At 47.6% G+C, this 26,461-nt stretch overlaps 1 protein-coding gene across 1 annotated transcript in view; it reads right to left on the bottom strand.

Moving 5' to 3' along the window:
• Positions 1-26,461, bottom strand: part of APBA2 (amyloid beta precursor protein binding family A member 2) — a 134,010-nt gene that overhangs the window by 51,746 nt on the left and 55,803 nt on the right. Inside the window, exon 3 of the mRNA XM_061159624.1 lies at positions 6,210-6,263. The gene's annotated coding sequence lies outside the window, so the exon portion shown is untranslated. The remainder of the gene's footprint in view (positions 1-6,209; positions 6,264-26,461) is intronic.

Raw genomic sequence — 26,461 nt, 5'->3', positions numbered from 1 at the left:
TCTTATCAAATAACTTCAGATCCCAGTGGATTCCCAATTGAATTCTTCCAAACAGTTATGCAAAAACAAAATCAAACAACAACAACAAAACACCAGCACTACCCAAAATCTTTCAGGGAACATAAAAGAAGATACACTTCCCAACTCACTTTAAATGGCCACCATGACCTTGATACCCAAACCTGAACTTGATGTTATATGAATACAAAATATAAGGCAAGTCACTTTGAAACAGTTTACAAAGAAACAATAAAAAAACTGTCAAATCAGTTTATATATAAAAATTATATGTCACAATTCAGTTGCATTTAGTCCAGAATGCAAGGCTGGTTTAATATTCAAAAATCAATCACAGAACTGAACACTGACACCACACACATATCAAGAAGGTGTGAACTCAGAGAACTCAAACAGTGGCTCTGTGTCAACCTAGAGGGGTGGGATGGGGAGGGAGATGGGAGGGAGGTTCAAGAGAGAGGGGACATATGTACACCTATGGCTGATTCATGTTGATATTTGACAGAAAACAACAAAATGCTGTAAAGCAATTATCCTTCAATTAAAAAGTAAATAAATTTTTTTTAAAAGGTGTGAACTAAAAACAGTTGCACACACACCTATACACACATACACACACACACACACACCTCCATCCTGGTAAAACTACCCTAGACAGCAGCTGGACCAGACTGGAAGAAGGACAGAGACAGTGACAATGACATTGGGGGAGATGAGCAAGAGAGGCCGGAAACCAAGTCCCAGAGAGGTGGGGGCGGAAACTCAGAGCATGAATTACAGGGAGAATCTATATGCACCGATGTCTCCATGGCCGGGCCTGTTCAGTGAGTGAGTGTTTACCAGCTACATGCTGTGTCCTTTCTCTCTCTTGTTTTTTAAACTGTGGTTAAATAAACACAACATAAACCTTACCATCCAGACCACTGTCAAGTGCACAGTTCAGTGCCATCAAGTGCATTCACACCACTGTGCTACCACCACCCCATACATCCCCCAAGCTCCCTTCATCTCGTACAAATGAACCCTGTACCCACTAAGCTTCCCCCCTGCCCTGCCCCAAGTCCTTTACAGAATGAGAAAACAAAAATGCTTCAGGGGGCAAAGCAACTTTCCATCAGAGCAGGACTGGGCCCCAGGATCTCTCCGGGCCCCCTCCCTCCTAGGAACAGTAACCGTGACCTTGGGCAACCACAGCTGCAGGTGGTGGGTGCCTCGGAACCCACCTGGGAGGCCTGCTGCAGGCTCCCCTCATGACGCCATGCCCGGGAGAGCCAGCTCAGCCCGAGGGTCTAAGACCTCATGTCCACGAGCCATCTTCCTCTCTGGAAAGCAGGAATCAAGACCTCCACTTACAGAACTGAAGAAGCTCTGATTAAGCCTACTTCTACGTCTGCCTGGCACAGAGCTCTGCCCAGGAGAAGGGTGCACTGGCTACCTCTGGACCAGCTGAGGGGAGGCGGGAGGAAGAAGCAGCAGAAAGAAGGGGAATCACAGGCAAGGGGGCTGCTCCCAGGCTGCTCTGTGCATGCATAGGACCTCACAGAGGAGACCATGGGGGCTTCCAGAGTCCAGCGGAGTCCTTGCAATTAACATGGGCACAGCTGGAATGCTGCAAACTCCAGCCCAATCTACAACCACCCCCCAACCCCCACAGAAGCTTGAGAGAAGGAGAGGAAGTCAGGATTTATCCCAAAGCTAACCAGTCTGCACAGCTGATGGATTTTTCTCAAGTGCAATCTCACAGTCTCCCAGGCGAGAGTTAATTTTCTTTGGCAAGGGACAGGTCTCAGGCTGGCAAGCTTCGCAGAGCTCCCATCACGCGATGCCTCTGCTTGGCTGCAGGACCCGAAGTGGGGCTGGCAAGACTGGGTATCGACAAACAAAAAACAGACACACTTCCCAAAGAGCGTCGCTCTTCCTCAGCCAGGACTTAGGGAGGTCGCACAGATACGCCGGCGTCTTGATGGCTGAAACTAATACTGGTGGTCATCTCTAGGGACGACTCTCACAAGCAACCCAAGGTGAATCACAGCACTGTCCCAAAGTGCCCTGGCCACGCCTGGAGACATTCATTCAAAAGAGGAATGCAGGTGCTGGATGTATTTGCATCTCAGGGATTCCTTTCTGCGGTCTTGGGCTTGGCTCTACTTCCCAGAGAGAGGCGAGATCACAGCTAGAAACCCCTGGATTCTCTCCTCACCAGTCCCCTCTCCCTCCACCCTCCTCGCTGCGTCCTTACACCCACCACTTCATCCCTGGACCACAATGAACATAATCTTCCATCCTCACTGAAGAATATCTTGTTCCCACTGTTCACACTCTCTCCTCTCCCCGGTTTCTTGGGCAGCTTCCATGCAGAAGAAAAAGTCTACATTCACCGTGTCTTTTATAATCCTCCTCGGTCTCCGGGCAGCCACCACCTGGCCACAGCCAGAGAGTCCAGAGGCCCCTCCTTCTTCCTGGTTTCCTTGCACTTTCTGGCTAGTCCCCTCAGGCTCTCACTGAGTCCACCCCCACTCGTGGCCTGACTCTCTGCTTCCACCCACTGTTCAAAAACTCCCCCATCCTTCCTGAAGCTGGAATCCAACAATCCTTTCCCACCTCCAAAGTGACCTGCTTTCCCTCGAGGTCCCATCTCCTACCCTCATTGACTACTCTTTCCCTAGGACCCTCTGCACATTCCTCCCCAAGAAGCTCCCCTCAGGCCCTTCCTCCACCCTACAGCCTTTCTTTCAGCCACATCGTCTCCCCCCGGAGCCACAAGAGGCGTCTCTAGGGCCCAATTCACCCTGGCTCCCATCTTCAACACTCATCCCAAGAGTTGGCCCCTGGTGAAACTCTGCCAGGTTCCATGTCCGTCTAAATAGGGCGGTCTGCCCTGCTATCTCACCTTCCCATTCCTCCGTCCTTGTCAGGCCAGGTGCTGCCCCACCTCCCTCCCTCTCTGTCGCAGGAATGTGCTCTCACCCTTCAAGATGAGCAATCAAGAGGAACTTCCTCCTACACAACCAGCTACACTGACTGGTCACCTCCCCTGGGGTCCCCTCTTCACCTCCCTAACACAAAGATGCGTGGCCACCAGAGCACCAGACACGTCCTAGCTGATCACCAGAGGGCAAGGGCTCCCTTTGCCTCTCCCAGAAGGACCTTCCCAGGAGGACCTCCCCAGGAGCTGAGTCCCAGCTCTGAGCCCCGAGGTCAGGACATGGTCAATGACATGGCCTTCCCTGGAAGTGAGGGTCTCTGCCACAGAGGGGCCCAAGCAGGAGGGAGGAGGCACATCCAAGAACTAATCTTCATCTTGACAGCCCCCCTGAAGGGCTGGCATGCCATCCCCACGTTTCCCTGCACTTGTGTACACGACTGAAGGACAGTACCTGATGGTCTCAGATGAGTCTGTGGCAACCACGACTATATGAAAACACAGCCCTTTGCAGGACAACCTGCCCCATGAGAAGACCCCAGCAGTGTTGCTTGGGGAGACTGAAGGGCTGGCTCCATAAACATACACACCCTGAGGACTTCCCTGGTGGTCTAGTGGTTAAGAGTCCTCCTTCCAGTGCAGGGGACAAGGGTTCGATCCCTGGTCGGGGAACTAAGATCCCACATGCCACGGGGCACCTAAGCCCTCATGACACAGTTAGAGAGCCCGTGTGCTCCAGAGCCTGTACATCACGAAAACAGAAGCCCGCAAATAGAGAAAGTCTGTTTACTGCAATGAAGACCCAACATAAAAAAAATTTTAAATATAAAATAAAAAACTTAAAAGGAAATTAAAACAAAACCCAAACAACATATAAGTTATCAAGCAGTCTGAGCCCAAGCTAGGGTATTAGAATTGTTCTGACTTTAAATAGCATTTTCTGGAGGATCTAGGCGTGCACGTGGTATAAATAAGTTTGGAAAATGATGCGTTATGCAGAATTTAATGAGTTGCTTTCTTGCAAGACTAGTCAAGGCTTTTAATATGGCTCTCTGGGACCCGGGGTGGGGGCAGGGTGGGGGTGGGGTCATGGTACACACAGTGTGTCCCCAGTCAGATCTGAACGTGGGCCACTATTTTAGGGACCATCTCCTGGGACTCCACTGAGCACAGTTAGAGAAGGCCAGTGCAAACACTCATGTAATTAATTAGAAGTGGATATAATTAGCTACATCTGAACATCATTAATAAAAATTACATAGAGAAATGGCTAACTTCCTTTCATTTAATCACATAAATTATGTTGGGCTCTGAGTAGCAGCTCAGAGTGCTATTTTCTTGAAACATTTTTCATCTTTTAAAAAAAGGTGTTGATGAATTTTTTCTCTCCTAACGTGCAACTTAAAAAAAAAGAAAAGTTGGTGTCAGAGCAGGCGTTTCCAAGTGCTTGAGAACACACACACCAAGGCAGGGAAGCAATCGTAGCAGCTGCTCTCTGCCTCCTCTGAGAAGGAAGTGGCGGCAAGGGGAGCTTTCATGGGCTATGCCCTCCCCATCTGTCATGTGGTTCTTTCTCAGGACCATGCCCCCGGGTCATGAGTCCTCACTGAACAGATGAGGACAATGAGATTCTGAAAGTGTCAGAAACATGCAATCACAGACTTCCTGACCATCTATGATCCACGAGAAACTGGGGTAGACATTGCCAAGGATCAGACCAAGGGTTACACTCTGCAGTGAACAAGCCCACAGAGAGACCAGCGGTCAGGCAGTAAAGCACAAGGCAGGCTTCAGTGTGGCTTAGGACTTCCCTGGTGGACCAGTGATTAAGAATTTGCCTGCCAATGCAGGGGACAATGGTTTGATCCCTGCTCTGGGAAGATCCCACATGCCTCAGAGCAGCTAAGCCCATGCACCACTACTATTGAGCCTGTGCTCTAGAGCCTGGGAGCCGCAACTACTGAAGCCCTTAAGTCTAGAGCCTGTGCCCTGCAACGAGAAGCCACCACAAAGAGAAGCCCTCGCACCACAATGGGAAAGTAGCCCCCACTTGCCTCAACTAGAGAAAGCCCTCTCAACAACAAAGACCCAGTGCAGTCAAAAATAAAACAAATAAATAAAGAAAAATTTTAAAAAGCTTCAGTGCCAATTCTCTTAAAGAAGTTGCTAATATTAATGGTCTTTTCTGACGGACCTGTGCACACGTGTGTCTTACCTTTTCCTACCTCAAGGGCCTGTTGTATAAGTATAGGAATAGTGAGGCTCAGAATGTAATTCTCCAGGAGAAAAAAAATAGAACACAGCCCCCAACTTCTATTTGAGTGGAAGAACATTCACAAAGATATCTGTGAAAAGACAACAGGCACGCTCTTGAGAAGTAGTATTCTGAAGTTACAGACAGGATGGTTCCCTTGCAGTAGAAAAGTAAATACATCCAAGTCTCTTCTCTCTGCAGATCTCCTCCGAGGTTCATTCTGGCATAACTATCAGTTAAAAATATCTATCTCGTTGTACTTTTCTCTTGAAGAAGAAATATACTTTTCTGCAAAGAACACTGATCAGTGTATTCACTTAAATGACTGTCCTGAACACTGCAGGTGGCGGAATGCAATCATTAAGGGAGCTCAGCTTCTTGTCAATTGTCAGTATCATTGATACTCTAATGATATTTCAAGATACATAAATATTCCACTAGGTCTTTTATTTTCTTCAGTTTTTCAGCGCTCAGAAGGCTGAGCACCGAAGAATTGATGCTTTCGAATTGTGATGCTGGAGAAGACTCTTGAGAGTCCCTTGGACAGCAAGGAGATCAAACCAGTCAATCCTAAAGGAAATTAGTCCTGACTATTCATTGGAAGGACTGATGCTGAAGCTCCAATACATCGGCCACCTGATTTGAAGAGCCAACTCATTGCAAAAGACCCTGATGCTGGGAAAGATAGAAGGCAGGAGGAGAAGGGGGGTGACAGAGGATGAGATGGTTGGATGGCATCATGGACTCAGTGGACATGAATTTGAGCAAACTCTGGGAGATGGTTGAAGGACAGAGGAGCCTGGTGGACTACAGTCTATGGGATCCCAAAGAGTCAGACCAGCTGAGGGACTAACACTTTCACACTTCACACACAGACCCAACGACCCAGGAAGTGAAGAACCGGAGGGCTGTACAGCCCCACCTGCAGCAACCCTCCAGTAAAATGACTCGGTTTCACACAGGTCAGAAGCCAAACCCCACACACACCATGCAAGGTAACCTCTCAATTCTTACCGAAAACAAGCAGTTTGGTAAGGTCCTGAAAACCCTCCTGGTGATGAAATCTTTCTGGAATAAAACAGAAGAAAAGAGAGGAAATTACTTTGGTTTCAGAAATGACATGGGTGCCCCTACAGAGCGCTCCTTTGGGTGTAGAAATTTAAATGAGTGAGAGGCTTTGAATACCTGGGAAAGTGAACTGATTCTAATTCTAATGAGATGATCAGAAATCACCCTGAAACAAATAATTAAAGTGTTTCTTTGGCCATTCATCACATGATCATTGCCTTAACATCGTGTTGGACAAATAAAGCGATGGCTTATGTATCACTCTGGCTGGAGAGGCTGTCAGCATTTCAATGAAGCTCCTCAAAGCCCTCATGAATATGTATTTTCCCACAACAAAGCTTGACCCCACTAGTTGGCAGAAGCAGTATTCTGGGACACTCTCAGAAGAGGTGGGTGTGCAAGTGGAGGCTGGAGGGGGATGAAAGGAGATTAAAGGAATGAGAGAGAAGGCAGGCCACCTCTCCTCTCCCCTGCCCGGCTTCCCAGCCCACCCTTCCTCCTAGGCAGCACAGTTTCAGGAAGAGAACAGAAAAGAGGACTTCAGGTTTCATGGTCTCCTTGAACAGAGGGTGCTTCGCAAGTGCGAGTTGGAGAAGAAAGCCAAAGAGTCAAAGGCGTCAGGACCACCAGGCCATGGGTTGGAAGGGAGTTCATGTGGGGCAGGAGATGACTCGGGATGGGGAGCCTGCGGTGGGGCAAGAGGATGGGTTTCCCGGTCTGAAATGTCACATCCAAATGCCTTTTCTCCTCATTTGGCTGAAGTCAGAGTAAGTAATAAAGGAATTTCTTTGTTCCTTCCAAAACCATGGCAATGGCGGCTTCCTCCCTGGCACCCCACCTCCTGGTAGCATCTCGTGAACAGTTGCACTGGTCAGGGAGTCTACCTTCGCCCTAGCCTCAGGTCTGCAGTCAGGGGATGGTGTCCTTCTTTGGGGAAAACAGGAGGTATGGCCAATGGCTAACTGGGGATACTGGGGGTCACCCAAAACTGATCCAGTGCAGATGCCTTGATCTAGATGTAAAAGAAAATGATGGGCCAGCCCTGAGAAGGTTGCAGATGCTCCAATTGTGACCAAGATCCACAATGTGACCAAGCCACAGGGTGATCAAGTCACATGACCGTAAGCTGCTACCCTCCACCCTGTGCATGCGTGTATGCTAAATCGCTTCAGTCGTGTCTGACTCTTTGCAATGCACAGTCCCTGGCGGGACTATAGCCCGCCAGGCTCCTCCATCCATGGGACTCTTCAGGCAAGAATACTGGAATGGGTTGCCATGCCTTCCTCCAGGGAATCAACCTGATCCAGGGATCGAACCTGCATCCCTTACATCTTGTGCATTGGCAGGCGCGTTCGTTACCACTAGCACCACCTGGGAAGCAAGGATGTTTGCCTCCCTTATCTGTTTCTTTCCAAGGGCAAGTGCTTCTGCTGCCTCTCAAGTCCCTTCACAGTGTCGGCCTCAGCTCCATCATGTATAAAATGGGGGCAGTGGGAACCACCTTACAGGAGGGATGAAGGTGAAACCCCACAAAACCTGGAGAACACCACCTGGGGCCATGGCAGCCTCAACAGCCTGCCCTTCCTTCTGCCAACCACACTGTCCAACCCCTCCAGGAGGAAGTGACTTGGTGGTTAGTGCTCGTACTAAAGGTCATGTCCAGGGACTTCCCCGGTGGTCCAGCGGTTAAGACTATGAGCTCCCAACACAGGGGCCCTGTGCTCAATCCCAAGCCAGAGAACTAAGATCTCATGTGGTGCATGGTATAGCCAGAAAAAAAAAAGTCACTATATATTATGTCCAGCAGCAAGAACCCTCCCTGGGAGACAGGAGAGGGGCTTCAATTCCTTGGTGTGTTCCAGGTTTGCTCTGTGACCTCAAGCAGGTCACTCAGAAAGGTCAACAGTCCTCCCTGGGCATCCCCACCCCAGCTCTGCCCAGTTGGGACCAAGGAGGGCAGAGAAGGGCCTAGAAGCCTCCATCACAGGCTGGAGTCTCTTGCACCCATCCCTCCCTCCCTTCCCTCCTCCAGCCACCACCACCCCTGACACCACCGTCCGTGGAAGGGCCCCTCACCCAGAAGTCCAGCATCCCCCATCCCTCCAGGCCCAGAAGTACCTGGGGGACTCCAGAGCCCAGCTCTCCCTCCCTTGAACCCCTGCCTCCCACCTGTGAGTCCCCTGAAAGAGCAGTGTCATCTACCTGTAGCCTGAGCACCCCACCTGCTCCCCAAGGTTCCCTACAAAGACACCCAACCGTCAAAGTACTTTGGAAGGACAGCCGGCGGCACTCAGCTCCTTACGTAAGGAAGCAGGCCCACATCTCAGCTCAATTTAGCATCCGGTTTTAAGTGTCTATTTATAGACCTCACGCGAGCACCCCTTGTGGATGGCGGGGTGTCAGGGCTCCGGGCTCCTGGCCACCACTATTCATTAGCATTCCTTTCGTGTTTGTCTTCTCTCATTTTCCCAGCAGCATTGTAACTCAGCAGCAAGGTCACCTACAGCTTGGATCCAGCGCCACTTCTCATCTTCTCTAAAGAAAATATGAATTTTCTTTCCCCTGCGGCAGTGCCCTCTCCCCAACCTCTAGGGGGCCCTGGCTTGCGCCAGCTATAGCAGAGCTGTGTTGTTTTCCTGACCTGCGTCTCCCGACAGATGGCTCATCTCAAAGACAAGTCCAGCAAAGTTGTGGGTGGGGGCATCCAGGAAGGCCTCGGGCATCCACTGTCGCCTCCCTGGTTTGCCCTTAGTCCACCCGTCCCCTGGCCAGGCACAGCGGCCAGAATGAACCCAGAGGTTTGGAACATTCAGGATCTCCTCAGCCATGTATGAGCCGGCCACTCCTCCTTGTACCAAACACATGTCCTTGGTCTCTACCCATCCCGTCGAGATGCAGCCAGCACGAGTCACCTGCTCTGTCCCTTTAGGTCACGCGTGACTGGACAGAAATACCAGAATCTGCTCTTTTGGTAATTCACAGCCATTCCCGGAATAACCCCCTCATCCTCTTATATCATCAACCTCCAGGCTGGGAACTCAGGACACAGTTCTGAGTTCACAGTTCTGGGAACTCCCCACAAGATTAAAACACGCAGCCACTGTCGACATGGTCAGTCCAGGCACAGGCTGGTGGGTGTTTACGTCATCCTGAGGCCAGCTTCCCTGGTGAGACTAGAGACAGGAAGTCCCAGGAGACCAGGAGACTCTGTGGAGCCACTTCCTGTCCACATGCTGATGACCAGATCCTCTGGGGCCCCCTGCCCTCAGAACCAGTGCAAAAGGAAAGGCAGGCCCTCTGCCTGCCAGCTCTAGGCCCACAGCAGAATTCAGGCACAGACAACACTGCCAACCAAAGCCCTTCAGCCTCCTGACTTCAAACACCACGAGATTTGATGCTCCCGTGAATACTGGGGCTACAGCCGTAGGTATCTGGTTTGAGAAATAATTAATTTTCTCACAGATGCCACCTCACTGCCCTGAGAAGGGTCCCCATGATTCCACATGCACACTTCCAGCAATAAATTGGATCTCTGATCAAACAGGGTGTATAAAATGTCACATTTCCAGACGCTTGGGAATAAACAAATTCTAAATATTCCTGAGGCTCGATGGTTCACAGATTTGCTGATAAAGGTGATCAGCTGCTTTTGATAATATGGCAGGGGAATCAGTGGGAGAGTCCAGGTCCAGAAAGATCCTGGAGGCCTGGTGGTGGCCCAGGCGATTGGGGAAGGGGATCTGGAAAATGGCCATGGCCCTAGACAGGCCTGCTCACAGGAGCCTCCCCACCACAGCAGGAGAGGCTGCCCTGGGAGCCCTGGAAAGGGCAGTGCTGGTGGGAGAAGGATCAGAACCAACCTTCATAAGCTTTTTCTCGCAAAGTTAATGCAAATTCCACAGTTTCACGGACTCCCAGACCTGGGAGTTGTCCTGAGGTTCACCTGGGGACAAGGAGCAGGAGACGGAGGTCACCTGTCCACGACAGAAATGGAAAGTTTGCCTGGAAACATCGGCACAGCAGAACCACCAACCCACTGCCCATAATAAAATTTCTTTCTCCAGCTGACCCATGAGCTATGGCTAAAGGAATTTCCTTGACTTAAACTGGCAACATTGGGCTTTGTAAGGGGCTGCAGCCTGGGCACCAAGGTGCAGGGAGACCTGGGACACTATGGGGAAGAACAGGTGGGATGTGATGAGCAGTAATAATCCAGGCTTCAGGAATCACTTGCTGACAAAGGACTCCGGCCACAGTGAGTAGAAGCCCTGGGCGGGGGTTTGGGAGGGGTGTGTGCAGTGCGCCATGGCCAAGGTCAGGTACATCAGAGGCAGACGTCAGCACACCACAGTCAGCTCAGGTGTGACTCCTGCGGTCCCAGCCTGGTGGCTGCTGCTGCTGCTGCTGCTGCTAAGTCGCTTCAGTCGTATCCGACTCTGTACGAACCATAGATGGAAGCCCACCAGGCTCCCCTGTCCCTGGGATTCTCCAGGCAAGAACACTGGAGTGGGTTGCCATTTCCTTCTCCAATGCATGAAAGTGAAAAGTGAAGAGAAGTCGCTCAGTCATGTCCGACTCTTAGCGATCCCATGGACTGCAGCCTACCAGGCTCCTCCGTCCATGGGATTTTCCAGGCAAGAGTACTGGAGTGGGGTGCCATTGCCTTCTCCACTGGTGACTGCAGCAGCCCTTAAACTCAGGTGTTCGTAAGACTAGAAGGACCTTTGCGTGAGGGAAAGCCTGGAATGGAGGTTCACACCTGCACTGCTGTCTCAGGCCAGCACACGTGGACACGGGACTTGGCTGTACTCTGCTTCCTCAAAGAGCAGACAGTCAGCTGGCAAAGGTGAGCATCTGGCAGGTAAGCCATGGCTCAAGGTGGCTTCTGGGACCTGGCTCTGTAGCTCAGCCAAGCTGCCCTGGGGTAAGCAGCGAGATGGCCCGTGTTCCCTTGGGTGTGACTGGAACCACAGGATGGAATTGGGAAGTGGGGCCTGGGTGGGGCCTGGGGGTCTGCTGCTTCCTGGGGGACAGTGTCAGTCAAGCACAGCAGTCTCATATAGGGCAGGGAAAGAACTGGGACCCCAAGAACTGGCCACAGACCAGTGACTGTGGGGAAATAGGGGATGACCTCAGAAAGGGGCTCCAGGTCCTCTGAGCCAGATGGACGCAGGGGACACAGCCCAGGTCATTGCATGAAGAGGACTCAGGGCTGGGAGAGAGCGATGGTAAAGTTGAGATGCTCCATGGATGGGCACCAATGGGATGTTCACAAGTTAAAAATCTTAAATTGTAAATAACAGAGTCCTCTAGCAAGATGCAAGGGAAGGTCTTCAAATGCTAATAATTTATTGATAGAAACACCCACAGGTATTATTTTGCTCCTTCTGGGCAAAAAGTTGTGTCTTTAGAATCAAAGTTCAAACCTTAAGATTCTCATTTGTACAAATGTCTGGGGAAGAGACTGGCTTTGAAATCCATCTTCAATGGTATCCAAGTTTGAAAAGCAATTGTTTTGTTTGAGAAAGTGGCTTCTAAACACCCTCTTAAAATACTGAATTAAGGATAACACACAAATCAATACCATTAAAATAGTCACACCCTCCACTCTTGAAAGTTTAGTTTTCAAAGCCTGAAGGTGGCAGGCATCACGGATGCTAACATTCTGTCCCCAGATTCCTCACTTCCTTCTCCAAATTCCAACACAGAGAATTTCTATGTGATGAGTTTACTGAGAAGGGACTGTTCTCTCAAGAGGGTTTTTTGTTTCCCCTCCTGGGGCCTGAGAGACCACCCTGAAGGCAGAGTCGGCAGCAAAGATGTGTGGTGATTCTATCTGTGTCAAACCCCAGAAATCTGCTACAAACCCAAACTGGCTGTGATGTTCAGTATCTCTTTCTCTATGTTTGCTTTATGTAAAATCCTCCCTCGGGGTTCTACTAAATAAACCTGGGAGCTCCTTATACAGTCTAGAGCTAAGTGATTAACATTGGGGTTGAATTAACATGTCCTGACCCAACAGCACCCTCATCTTCCATAAAGTTGACCTTAAGCAGGAGATGGTGACCCAAGGACTGAAGCACAGCTACCCCTGCTCTTTGTGGTAGGGGTGTTTACAACTCTGTAATCCTGACACATTTCCCTAGTGATGCTTGATATTAAACCAGTCCTGTGTCATGGACTCCTTGCCTGGCTTTGGGGAAGGAAAGGACAATTAGACACCAAGGTATAAAAGACCAGAACTCAGTGCCAAGGCAGAAAGCAGTCCACCAGGTCTGCACAGACTCTGGCTGGCGTAGGGCGGAAGCAGGGGATTGAAACGAGCCCTCCCAGCCTGGGTCAACCTGGCCCTCCTCACTACTATTCCTTCCTAAGCAAAAGAGGCTTCTATTTTTGCTGCAAGGCACTTGATGCCTTCCAATCCCCTGACAGCCGTCCCTGGAGGGATGCTGGGATTTCATTTTCTATTCAGGCAGCTCAAGGATGCTGGGTGGGTGGGGTGGGGGCAGTCATCCAGACGCCAGGAGTCAGAGAGAAGCACTGCCTGCAGTCATATCAGAGGAGGACACGGCGCTCTGGAGGGCTCCAGGCAAGATGCTGGGATCTCCACACGGTCCGTGGGGCCTGGCACAGCGAGGGTTATTCCATCCATCCTGTGCTCACCAGGACAGGCACTCAGGCTTCACAGGGGGGCACCTTTTAATCCTCCCAGCACCACTGCAAGGTAGCGAAGATGATCATCAGCCCCATTTTACAGGTGGGGAAACTGAGGCTCATAAAAATGATTGAGGTCACACAGGAAGTGCTGGGGCTGGGGTTTAACCCCGGCACTTAGCCCCTAAGTCCATGCTCTTAGCTCCCACATTATGTCACCAGGAAGAAAAGGGGAAGATATTTATAATACATAAACCAAAAGAGGGATCACTAAGAAATCAGTAAGAATCAAAAAATGGGGACTTCCTTGGTGGTCCACTGGTTAAGAATCTGCCTTCGAATGCAGCAGACCCAGGTTTGATCCCTGGTCAGGGAACTAAGATCCCACATGCCACAGGACAGCTAAGCCTGAGAGCTGCAACTACTGAGCCCATGTGCCACAACTAGAGAGAGGCCTGAATGCCACAACGAAGAGCACGTGCACTGCAACTAAGACCCAACACAAATAAATATCTTTAAAAGAATTTAGAAAATGAATAAATGACATGAATCAGTAATTCACAGAATAAAAATACATGAAACATATATATATAATTTCATATAAATAAATGAAAAGATGTTCAACCTTACTGGCAGGCAGAGAAATGTAAACTAAGACCCCTTAGAGATACCACTTTCCCCACCAGACTGACAAAAATTAAAAACATCTGACAATAGTAAGTGTTGCCAAGGAATAGGACAAGCGGGACGCGCACACACACACATGCAAAACTGGCAGGACTGCTCAACAGGAGACACTCTTCAGAAAACAAATTTTGCTGCTTTTGCAAAACAGGAAGACTCGTGTACTGTCTCCTGCAACAATTACCAGTCTCGCTAAATATTCTAGGCAAATCTGGCTCTTGTAGAGACACACTGGGTATTCCTAACAGCCTTGTCTGTAACAGTAACAACCTGGGAAGCACCTGAACATCCACCAATGGAGAACAGACAGGTTATATCACATTCCTACAATGAAACCCCACACACCATTGAGAAGGTCCGAAATGACAGCTACATGTTTTCCCAGGGATGAATCTCACACACATAAGATGCAGCAGAAAAGGCAAGCTACAGAAAAAAACACGCACTTTGATATCAGTTACATCATACTTCAAGACAAGAAAACTCACAGGCATGGCTGCGCTGACAAACGCAGTGAGTGTAAACATCTAACTCTCACAGCAGTTACCTCTATGTGGGGACAAGAGGGTGCCAGCAGGGAGGGGATCTAGTTGCACAGCTCATTGTGGTGGATTCAAACATTCCACAAGTTCTTGCACAATCCCCTCAAAAGGGGGATCCCACTTCACCTTCCCTGGGCCGTCTCTAGTGAACAGGTCCTGAAAGGGATGCACTATTCTTACATCATTCACTCAGGGGAAAACTGGCCACTATGCTGTGAGATCACCCACAGAGCACCACAGAGAGGGCCACACAGCAAGGAACTGAGGCTCCTACCAACAGTCACATGAATCCTCCAAGGACTGCAGCCCCAGGCCACATCTTGATCTTGACCCTGAGCCCAGGGAGCTGACCCTGGGGTCTGAACTGCTCCCAGATCCCTGACACACAGACTTTATGTAGAAGATACTAGATTGGGGGGGGGGGGAGGGGGTTGACATAGAAAAGTCACTTCATTGCTGTGCCAGGCAAAAGGGGACACAGCAGGTTCATGCCCTCAAAACTGTGTGTCCCAACCCAGGGAGGATCTGGTCAGGAGTTTTATAGCAATGTTTCAAGGACAAAGTTGCTAATAAGGAACAGGGTGTGTGCAGGACCTGTGTTCCTTCTTTTTTTAAAATTAATTTTTATTGGAGTATAGTTGCTTTACAACGTTGTGTTAGCTTCTACTGTATGGCAAAATGAATCAGCTATGCATATATATATATATGTGTGTGTATATATATATATATATATCCCCTCTTTTTTGCTTATTTTAAATTTATTTTTAATTGGAGGATAATGTCTCTACAATGTTGTGTTGGTTTCTGCCATGCAACAACATGAATCAGCTACATGTATACATATATCCCCTCCGCTAGAGCCTCCCTCCCACTCCCTCTAGGTCGTCCCCTTTTTTTGGATCTCCTTCCCATTTAGGTCACCACAGAGCACTGAGTAGAGTTCCCTGAGCTATACTGTAGGTTCTCATCAGTTATCTATGTTATACATAGTGAAGATAACAAATGTTTATTGTTTTACACCACTACATGTTGGCATGAATGTTAACAGAAATAGATAATCGATACAGTAATACTTTTCATCTTAAGTTAAGTAGGTTGTGGGTACACAGGTGTTCATCACATTATTCTTTTCACCTTTTTGTATGCTGAATGCTTTACAATAAAAATTTAATGCCAGAGACTTGAATTAAGTCAATGTTGGTTAATAATTGCAAATAATGAATCGTAAAAGACAGGAAACCATGACAGGCACACCCTTCTTCCTTTTGGGTGACTAAAGAAAGGGGTCTCTTCTGGGGACATAAGTGTTAGTTGCTCATCTCTGACTCTTTATGATAGCATGGACTGTAGTCCACGAGGCTCTTCTGCCCATGGGATTCCCCAGGCCAGAATACTGGAGTGGGTAGCCTTTCCCTTCTCCAAGGGCTCTTTCCAACCCAGGGATCCACCTGGGTCTCCTACATTGTAGGCAGATTCTTTACCATCTGAGCCACTAGGGAGCCCACTCTGGGGACATAAGGAACTTAAAAAGCCCCCTCGAAGGGGTGGAGAGTCACAGTAAGTCGTGCCTGGGCAGGGGAGGAAGGGGCTAAGGATGTGCTCTAGTAACATATTAAAATAGGGAGATGTTTTTAGCTAAGAGAGTATGAGCCTGAGCCTGAGAGATTACCCCAGTGGGAATGAAGGATCAGGGATGTCAGCAGCACTAGGGGTGGCCCACCCGCTCACCTGTTCTCCCCACACCTTTCGGCCATCAGAGAAGGACAGGGCTGCCAAAAGCCAGGATCTGGTCATCAACACACCTTCTCTCCCCTGTCGGTCCTAGATAGCAGGACACTTTACTTCTTAGACATGGTTGAGCTGGTCAAAATCAACTGGTCCAGTTAAATCAGCCAGACCAGTCATGTCCAGCAGACCCATTCTGTCCCTGAAGGACCACCATAGAACTACTTATTTTATTATAGACCACTTATTTTATTATTTAACTCATTAATTAATTTGGTCGCACCAGGTCTTAGCTGCAGCGTGTGGGATCTAGTTCCCTGATCAGTGATTGAACCTGGGCCCCCCGGATTGGGAACTCGGAGTCTTAACCACTGGACCACCACAGAAGTCCCAACACCATTTATTTTAATCTTAATTTTTAAGGGCTTAAATCCAAAATCTCACACATGTTCTCTTCCTCAATTTGCTCATTCAAAGAAGAACTATGTCCAAATCTATTTAAATTGAAACAACCACTTTTCCTGTCATAAAGTGACAGCGGAAGCAACAATAATGCCTCATATATCCTGAGCCTGCTTTCCTCTTTCGAGAAAACACTCAGTTGAGGTGACAGAGGAGGTTAAGCTATGCTTTTAATGTTCTCCTTTTGACCCTGACGTGTCAGGAAAATGACCCCTGAGAATTTGGATCATTTGTGTTTGCTCTCATCACTCACGCTCTCCGGGTGGCCCCTGAGAAGAGGAGGAAAAGCACAGGGTGAGAAATGCAAATAGTGAAGGGGACCATGTGCAACGTCGGGGCTCTGCGACAGCACCAGAGGTGGTGCAGGTGAGGCAGAAGCCCCGCCCCGGTGAGGCTCTGTCCTCACCTTGCAGGGCGGGGCCCAGACAACCACACTGGACCACTGGGGACCAGGATGCCTGACCTCAACCAGTCACTGTCTCCCAGCCAGTCAGGGCCCCCCTCAGACATGAACTCAAAGGACGTGATGTCCCCAGACTTGCCTGCTGTGGCCACCTCAAGCTCGGCCAAGGTAGGTCCTGGAGAGCCAGGGCAGGAGGCAGCATGAAGTTGGACAGTACCCCCCCACCCCCACCGGCAGTTCATCCAGCCCCAGAGATGGCGTATGCTAACAGAAATGCTGGGCTTCCCAGGTGGCTCAATGGTAAAGAACCCACCTGCCAATGCAGCAGACATGGGTTCGATCCATCAGTTGGGATGATCCCCTGGAGAGGAAACTGGCAACCCGCTGCAGTATTCTTGCCTGGGAAATCCCACAGACAAGGGAGCCTGGTGGGCTACAGTCCATGGGGTTGCAAACAGATAGACACAACTTAGCAACTAAACAACAACTAAAGCCAAAGAATGAGAATGGTAAACAATAGCCAAACTTACTTCTAAACAGATGCAAAACCCTAAATAACACATGAACCAAATGTACCCAGCAGTTTCTAAGCAAACACATCACGATGAAGTATGCGTTTATCCCAGGGATGTCAAGTTGGTGTCATAATAGAATAGCTATTAATGCAATTGTTTGTCAGCACATGAACAGATTATCTCAGTTGATGTGGAAGAATCACTTCATAAAATTCAACAGGACTCATAATTAAAGGGAGGGTGACTTGTGAATGGATCACAAAGGGATGCTTAACAGACAGTGGGCATCTACCAAAAAGCCTGCAGTTAACATCCTACCGTATGGGAGACCACTAGATACCCCACAGGAAGGAACAGACAAGAACTCAAAGCATGGCTGCTTCTGCCTGAAGCTGTCCTGTCACTCCTTGGCAAAGAAATCAGAAAACAAAAAGAAATCAAAGGATGATGATTGGAATCAACAAGGTCCAATGGACATTATTTGCAGGGGACACGCTGTCCACAGAGAAAATCCAAAAGATTCTACAAACAACCCAGCAAGAGATTAAGACACATTTTCAAAGAGACACCCCCTGAATGGTAGCTAAAAATAGACACCAAGAAATCAATCTAGTATAAAAAAAGCAAGACCTTTTCAGAAAAATACTCCATGTGGAAGATGCCATAAAAATCTCAAACATGTGGGGTTCCAAGAGCATCCATGTACCAGGAAGGTGATGTACCATCTCTACAAGAAAGGAAGCTCCTGCCCTCAGGATCCCTCATACCTCACCCTATGCATCCCTTCATCAGGTCATTCATCTGCATCCTACATCATATCCTTTAATACACTGGTAAATGTAAGGAAGTATTCTCCTGAGTTCTATGAGTGGTTCTAGTAAATTAACTAAACTCAAGAAGGGGATCATGAGAACCTCACATAAGAACCATCAGTCAGAAGCACAGGTGACAACCTGGACTTGGAGCTGGTGTCTAAAGTGGAGTAGGAACAGTCTTGTAGGACTGAGCCCTCACCCCATGGGATCTGATGCCCTCTCCAAGTAGATGGTGCCAGGACAGAATTAAATTGTAGGACACCCAGCTGGAGTAACACAGAGTGGTTTGGTGTGGGGACACTGCACACATCTGGTATCAGAAGTACAGTGAATGTGGCAACAGCGTGAAGGTAAAAGAGAAACCAGTTCAGCTATCGGTTGTCCCAAGATGGCTTTTTATTTTGTTTTACTTTTCTGCTGCACTGCACAGTATCTGAAATCTTAGCTCCTCAAGCAGGGATTGAACCTGCAACCCCTGCAATGGAAGCACGGAGTCTCAACCAATGGACCATTTTTTAAAAGGTTCTCCTTACTAACATCTTATTTAGGAATTTTCCATCACTCTTCCTCAGTGAGATTGGTGTGTAGGCTTCTTTTATTGAATAATCTTGATGTTTCCACCTTTTTCTATGCTCCACAGTAATTTAAGTAGCATTGAGAGTATACATTCTTTAAAGATTTGATGGAATTCTCCTGTGAAGCTATAGAGGCTTGGAGATTTTTCTATTTGTTTCCATGGAAATTGGTTTGTTTACACTTTATTTGTCCACTGCGGTCAGTTTGGGTAATAACATTTTCCTAGGAAAGTACCCCTTTTTAAATCCAGGTGCACATTTATTTGCACAGCAATGCAAAAGTGGCTTATAATGATTTTTCCAACAGGCTCTGTTTTGTTGCTTATTTCCCCATTGTCATGTTTTATTTTGTGTCTTTGGATTCTCTCTCTCTCTCTCATAATAAGGTTAGATAGTGGTTTGCCCACCTGATTTTTCTCCTAAGAATCAGGATTCATATGTTTTTTAATAAGTTTTTTAATGTGGACCATTTTTTAAGTCTTTATTGAATTTGTTACAATGTTGCCTTGTTTTATGTTTTGTTTTTTTGGCCCAAAGCATGTAGAATCTTAGCTCCCTGACCAGGAACTGAACTCACATCCTCTGCTTTGGAAGGCAAAATCTTAACCACTGGACTACCAGGGGAGTCTCGGGATTCATATATTTATCAGTTCTGTCACTTTGCTCTGTTCTAATTCATGCATTTCTGCCTCTGACCTCATTTCTTCAGTCTGCTCTCAGCCAGCTTACTGGGTTGTCTCGTCCAACATTTTGAGTTGGATGTTGAATTCATTCATTTATTTTTATTTCAAGGCCATAACCACAGCTGTATCAGCACCCCCTAGATGGATGTATTTATTTTCATTATCATCATATTCTAGAAATTATGCAATTTGCTTTTATGTATTTCCTTTCACCCAGGAACGTATTGAATAGACTTTAATGCTCTAATTTCCCAGGCTGAAGGGGCTTTGTGTTCTTTATCATATGTTAATGAGTTTCACTGCATTGTGGTGACAATATGTTGTTTGTACCATTCCGTGTTATGGAACCTATGGAGGCTCTCTTTGTAGAGGAATGCACGTCAACTTTCATAAACATTTCACATATTCTTGGGAACAAGGGCTTCCCAGGTGGCGCTAGTGGTAAAGAATCTGCCTGCAATGCAGGAGACGAAAGAGATGCATGTTCTATCCCTGGGTTGGGAAGATTCCCTGGAGGACAAAATGGCAACCCACTCCAGTATACTTGCCTGGAGAATCCTGTGGACAGAGGAGCCTGATGGGCCACAATGCTTGGGCCACACAAAGTTACAGAGTCTGATATGCTGAGGGCATATGTCACACATCTCCATGGTGTGTCTGGGGTGGAGAGTGACTGCCTGGCCTCTGGAAACAGTACATTTCTCTCCATGCCTCTTGCCCCATGTGGTCTCTGCTTCATGGACATTCTGTGAAGCCCTGTATCAAGGGCTTCCCTGGTGGTTCAGATGGTAAAGAACCTACCTGCAGTGCAGGAGACTGGGTTCAATCCCTGGGTCAGGAAGATCCCTGTGCCTGGAGAACCCCATGGACTGAGGAGCCTGGCGGGCTACAGTCCATGGGGTTGCAAAGAGTCAGACACGACTGAGTGACTAACACTTCCACTTTCACCAAGATCACAGGACAAAAATCTCTGAAATTGACCAAGCCCCATAGCAACTGTTGCAATGAGCCTCCTAAGCTAAGCTGGCCAGTTCCCTGACACCCTATTAGGTAAAATATCCATGCTAATAGCCACCTTCTAGCAACCTAACCAAAAATCACTAATGTTACCCTTCTGGTAGGAATTTTCCTTATTGTTTATTTCTAAATCTACTATTCATTTATTATAAATCTACTATTCATTTATATATGTGTATATATATATATATATATATATATTTTTTTTTTTTTTTTTTTTGGCCAGGCTGGGTCTTAGTTGTGGCATGTGGGATCTAGTTCCCTGACCAGGGATTGAACCCGGGCCCCCTGCATTGGGAATACGGAGTCTTAGACAGTGGACCAGCAGGGAAGTCTCCAAATCTACCATTTAAATGCAGGAATATGCAGTCCCACAGAAGGAGCCTGTTCATGAGAGCAGCTTGAATTATTTTGAACTTCCCTGAATGGTGGTGAACTTACTCTCCAGATATATGTGTACCTTAGTCTATATATATCGAAGATGACTGTGAAAATGGCAGTTATCCAAGTTCACTGCCCTGTGGGATGCTACGTTTGCTAAAGCATAAGTAAATGCTGGAGGAGGACCCAGAGAAGATGTGGCCACCAAGAGGCCCAAGAACTGACCTGGGGCAACCACCCAGCTCCGTACCCCTCCCCACTGTTTCCACCTGAGAGCTGTTTCAAGGACGCAGCCTTGAGATGGTGGTTTCTGTTGAGACCATCTGGTCCGTACCCTTGACTGAACTCCTCGAGGGCCCCCATACAAACTTGAAGGTTTTGGTGGGCGAGTGTGGAGATCTCCTGATTTTCAGCCACCCAGGACAAGCCTCCTGTGTCAATTCCCTCGTCGTTCGTTAAACCTGCCTCCTGCACACCTGGAGTGTTTGCCTCTTTCTTGGTCTCTCCCTGCACTTCCTGTGTGCGAGGCGAGGCTGCTTTCTCCTTACACCTGGGGAGCTCCCAAGGTTATGAACTAATCATTGTCATGTCAGCCAGGAGATGGAAGAAATGGATCTCAGGAAAGAGGCGTGAGCAGGTGGGAACCCCAAGGTGGGTATGTCCAAAGATCTCGAGGTCCAAGCCGAAGGCACTCCCACTGGCCAAAGGTAGAACCATTTGAATGTCAACGAGGATCATGACTACAATGGTTTGAAATCTATCAAGTTTGTTCAAGCCCCTGAGTTCACAGTGAGGGTTTAAATTTTAAAAATCATACTGGAGAAAAAAAAAAAATCATACTGGAGGATCATGGGAAACACATTCATCTTTGAAATTGATGAAGTAAATGAAGTAAAATAAGGATGTGTTTGCCTGCCTTTTCTCTGTGAAATGTTGCCCTGGGAAACCCTACAGGAGATGCAGAAGACATCCACAGAAGCATTCCAGTTGATAAGTGGAAAAAAGAAATGACAATCAGAATATCATTTCATTTTTTAAAACTTTAAAAAAATTAACATCTCGGGGAAAGAGAGTCACTCAGTCGTGTCTGACTCATTGTGACCCATTGACTATACAGTCCATGGAATTCTCCAGGCCAGAATACTGGAGTGGGTAGCCTTCCCCTTCTCCAAGGGATCTTCCCAACCCAGGGATTGAACCCAGGTCTCCCACACTGCAGGCGGATTCTTTACTATCTGAGCCACCAGGGAAGCCCAAGAATACTAGAGTGGGTAGCTTATTCCCTCTCCAAGGGGTGGAACAGATGGTCTCAACAGAAACCACCATCTCAAGGCTGCGTCCTTGAAACAGCTCTCAGGTGGGAACGGTGGGGAGGGGTATGGAGCTGGGCGATTACCCCAGGTTAGTTCTTGGGTCTCTTGTTGGCCACATCCTCTCAAGTGACCAGTATTTACTTATGCTTTGGTAAATGTCATGTCCCACTGGGCAGTGAACTTGAATAGAAAAGAGTGGGATAAATTGGGAGACTGGGACTGACCTTTATGTAAAATACCCAATGAGAACCTGCCGTATAGCAGAGGGGGACAAAAAATAGAAGGTACCATCTGTTTGCAGGACATACTTTGTTGTTGTTGTTTAGTAGCTCAGTCATGTCTGATTCTTTTGTGACCGCACGGACTGTAGCCCACCAGGCTCCTCTGCCCATGGGATTCTCCAGGCAAGAATACTGGAGTGGGTTGCCATTTCCTTCTCCAGGGGATCTTCCCAACCCAGGGATCAAACCTGCATTACCTGCATCTTATGCCTGGCAGGTGGATTCTTTACCACGGAGCCACCTGGGTAGCCCGGACACATATTAAGTCAACCTTAAAAATACATTCCAATATACAGTAGGTACAGATGAATACTGTTTGATTCCACTTATATGAGATACCTAGAATAGTCAAATTTATAAAGTCAGAAAGTACAGTGATAGATGTCAGGGGCAGAGAGGAGCAGGTGGTGGGGAGGGGGGCAGTTAGTGTTTAATAAGCATAGAGTTTCAGTTCAGGAAGGTGGAAAATTCAGATGGACGATGGTGAGAGTTGCACAGCAACATGAATGTACTTAGTGCCACTGAGCTGTACAGCTAAATATGGTTAAAATAGTATATTTTATATTATGTGACTTTTACCACAATAAAAAAACATTAAAAAATAAAATAAAAACATGTCTGAGATCTCCCCAAGACTAATTCTATTCAAGTCTTCAGGAATGGGTCGCAGGCATCTGTATTTTAGAAATGCTCTCCAAGAGGCAGGAATGTGCAACCAGGGTTGAGAATTAGTGAGTATTCCTTCAGTGTCCTTATGTTCTCACCTGCAACAATCTCCTTCCTTCCATCTCAGCCACCCACCCACCCCTCCCCTAGGACGGGGTTCCTCCAGTTAGAATCCCCTCCAGCTGGAATCCCCTCCAGGGTGGAAGCCCCTCCAGGGTGGTCCCTCCAAGGCGGTCCCTCCTTAACCAAAGGCACTCCATCCTTCACATCCAGCTCAGAGCCTACTTCCTCTGAGAAGACCCCCATGAATTTCCACAGTGCTGAAATGCATGTTTTTCTACAGCTTCGTGGAGGTATAATTTACATACCACACAATTCACCCATTATAAGCGGTGAGGATTTTCAGTGAATGCATTCAGATGCTCAGCCAGTGCCACAATGCAGTCTTAGAACATCTCCATCACCCACAAGCAACACTGCCCTCCCAGCCAATCCCCACTTCCATCCCCAACCCTGGGCGACCACGAATCTGCTCTCTCTCCCTATAATTAGGCCTTTTCTGGAAGAATCATATAAATGGAACTGTACAATATGTGTCCTTTTGTATCTGGCATCTTTCACTCAGCACAGTGTTTCTGAGCCAGCTGGGTATTTTTAAACGTACATGGGGATTTGGCATTTAAAGGAATGCTGGCTGAATCCAGCCATAAGCAAATGAATCACTTCTCAATGTGACTTCTCCTCCCCCTCACATCTTTATCTTATAAGAATGGTGTTTGCATCTTGGTCCTCTCCAGCCAGGCTTGCTTTAGAGGTGGCCTGACTCCCCAACTCCTATCCATGTGACAGGTGTAGCTTGACTCTACCATACTGCATTTTTTTGTATTTTTTTGTAGGTTTTTTTTTCCTATATGTCAGGTGCCATAAACACTCCCACCTTTTTAAAAGTACATTTACAACATCAGAAGAATTCAGATGAAATGTAAACCTTTCTATTTACAATTTTTATACACATAAACCAAATCACAAATACCACAAATAAATGTGGGCTTCCCTGGTGGCTCAGATGGTAAAGAATCTGCATGCAATGCAGGAGACCCGGGTTCAATTTCCTGGGTCAGGAAGATCCCCTGGAGAAGGAAATGGCTACCCACTTCAGTATTCTCACCTAGAGAATTTCATGGACAGAGAAGCCTGGTGGACTACAGTCCATGGAGTTGCAAAGAGTCAGACATGACTGACTGACTAACACTTTCACAAATAAATGTTGTAATAATACATTGAATAGACATTCAAATGCTTAATAAAATTTTACTTTATTGTTTTTAACTTACCATTATACTAAGTAATCTACATAGAGTTTTGGGGTACAATACCTCCATTTTCCTCCATTTACACAGACTATCTCATGCCTAATGCCTTGGACCCAAAACCAGGAACCCAGGGGCACAGAATGATCCAAGGCTCGGAGAAATCACCCACTTGCCCAGCACTGTTGGGAGACTGTGTTATGTTTCCAATAATGATGTGCACAGAAGCCCTGGGTCTTGTCAACACACAAGTCACCAACAGACAGAACCAGCACTCACAAGGTTCCGTCCCAAGAACGCCAAGCAGAACAGGAATGTGACCCATGCCCACCAGGGCCCCACCCTTGGGGCGCCAAGTGGGAGCTGACCCAGAGTCACTCAAGGACAAGCACCCTTCCCCAGGCACCTGGGGGTGCTTTGGTGAACACCTCTTCTAATTCAGATCATTCATAGGCCCCTGAAAATAGAACCAACTTCTTTATTTAACTTCATTGTTATCTACAGTTAAATCAGTGACTGTAAAACTGGCTTCTCAGACCTTCTTAATTACCCAGAAGAAATCCCACAAAAGATGCATTTCCGTGAATAGAGCAGGTGGGCAGCCAGAATAAAATTTCTCTAATAGAGGTGATGTTCCTCCTGGGGTAATTTAAATAAGCCGCAACGGTACAATCATTAAAATTAATTATGAGAGGTTTAAAAAAAGCCACAGGATGGGAATCAGAGGACCGAGTGCTCATCTTGGCCCTTTGGCGAGTTAACTGATGCGACCTTGGCTAGACCTGTAACCATCTACGGCCCAGGCTTCTCACCCGTAAGATGTCATTCATGTTGCAGAGAGCTGTGGCTTACCCACCGCTGGGGACTCACAGGCAGATCCTGATTGGGCAACAACCAGAATTTTAAAAACAAAGTAGAATACTATAAAGAAGGCTGAGTGCCGAAGAATTGATGCTTTCGAATTGCGGTGCTGGAGAAGACTCTTGAGGGTCCCTTGGACTACAAGGAGATCCACCCAGTCAATCCTAAAGAAATCAACCCTGAATATTCACTGGAAGGACTGATGGTGAAGGTGAAGCTCCAATACCCTGGCTACCTGATGTGAAGAGCCAATTCATTGGAAAAGACCCTGATACTTTGAAAGACTGAGGGCAGGAGGAGAAGGGAGCAACAGAGGATGAGATGGTTGGATGGCATCGCTGATTCAATGGACGTGACTTTGAGTAAACTCTGGGAGATAGTGAAGCTGACAGGGAAGCCTGGCATGCTGCAGTACATGGGTTTGCAAAGAGTTGGACATGACTGAGTGACTGAACAACAACAAAAATACTATACAGAATGCACCACCTCAAATGAGGTAAAAATTGTTTCCTGAAACTTCTGTTTGAGATTTATAATACATATGTGTGTGTGTGTGTGTGTGTGTGTGTGTGTGTGTGTGTGTCTTGAATGGTGACGTAAAATGCCTTTTTTACTGTGATTTAAAATCAAACCATCTGGACTTCCCTGGTGGTCCAGGGGTTAAAAATCCACCTGTCAATGCAGGGGACATGGATTTGATTCCTGGTCTGGGAAGATCCCCCATGCTGTGTACCAACTGAGCCTGCGAGTCGCAACTACTGAAGCCTGAGTGCCCTAGAGCTCCTGTTCTGCAACAAGAAAAGTCACCACAATGAGAAGCCCACACACCCCAGCTAGACAGTAGTCCTCACTCACTGCAACTAGAGAAAGCCTGTGTACAGCAACAAAGACCCACAGCAACCAAAAATAAATAAATTTTAAACATTTTTAATATTTTTAAAAAATAATAAAATTAAAAGGTCTGAGAAAGACCTACAAGTCTATGTTCTGGTCAATGCAACAAACATTCACAGAGAAGGACAGCGTGAGGAAGGCCTGGGGACCATGCCAACCGTTGGTGACGGGGTTGGTGGTGGGTGGCCATGCCTATGGCCTATCTGTCTGGAGGAAACCAAGCCCAGTTGCCAGTGTCCCATGCATACTACCCTGAAGCCAGAATGAGACCCTTTCCTGGTACAAACCCAGAGAGGTCAAGCCATCTAGAACTTGGCAAGGTCCTGGGGTCCTGAGGACATGGTGGGCATGTGTGACAGGAAGTTGCCTGATTTTGCTGCTGGTGGGGCCAGGACTTGAATCAGTTCTAAGCCGGCC

The sequence above is a fragment of the Dama dama genome, chromosome 13 (genome assembly GCF_033118175.1).
Source record: "Dama dama isolate Ldn47 chromosome 13, ASM3311817v1, whole genome shotgun sequence".
Classification (NCBI taxonomy): Eukaryota; Metazoa; Chordata; class Mammalia; order Artiodactyla; family Cervidae; genus Dama; species Dama dama.
The sequence above is the reverse complement of the archived record's forward strand: the minus strand, read 5'-3'. Positions and strand labels throughout refer to the sequence as shown.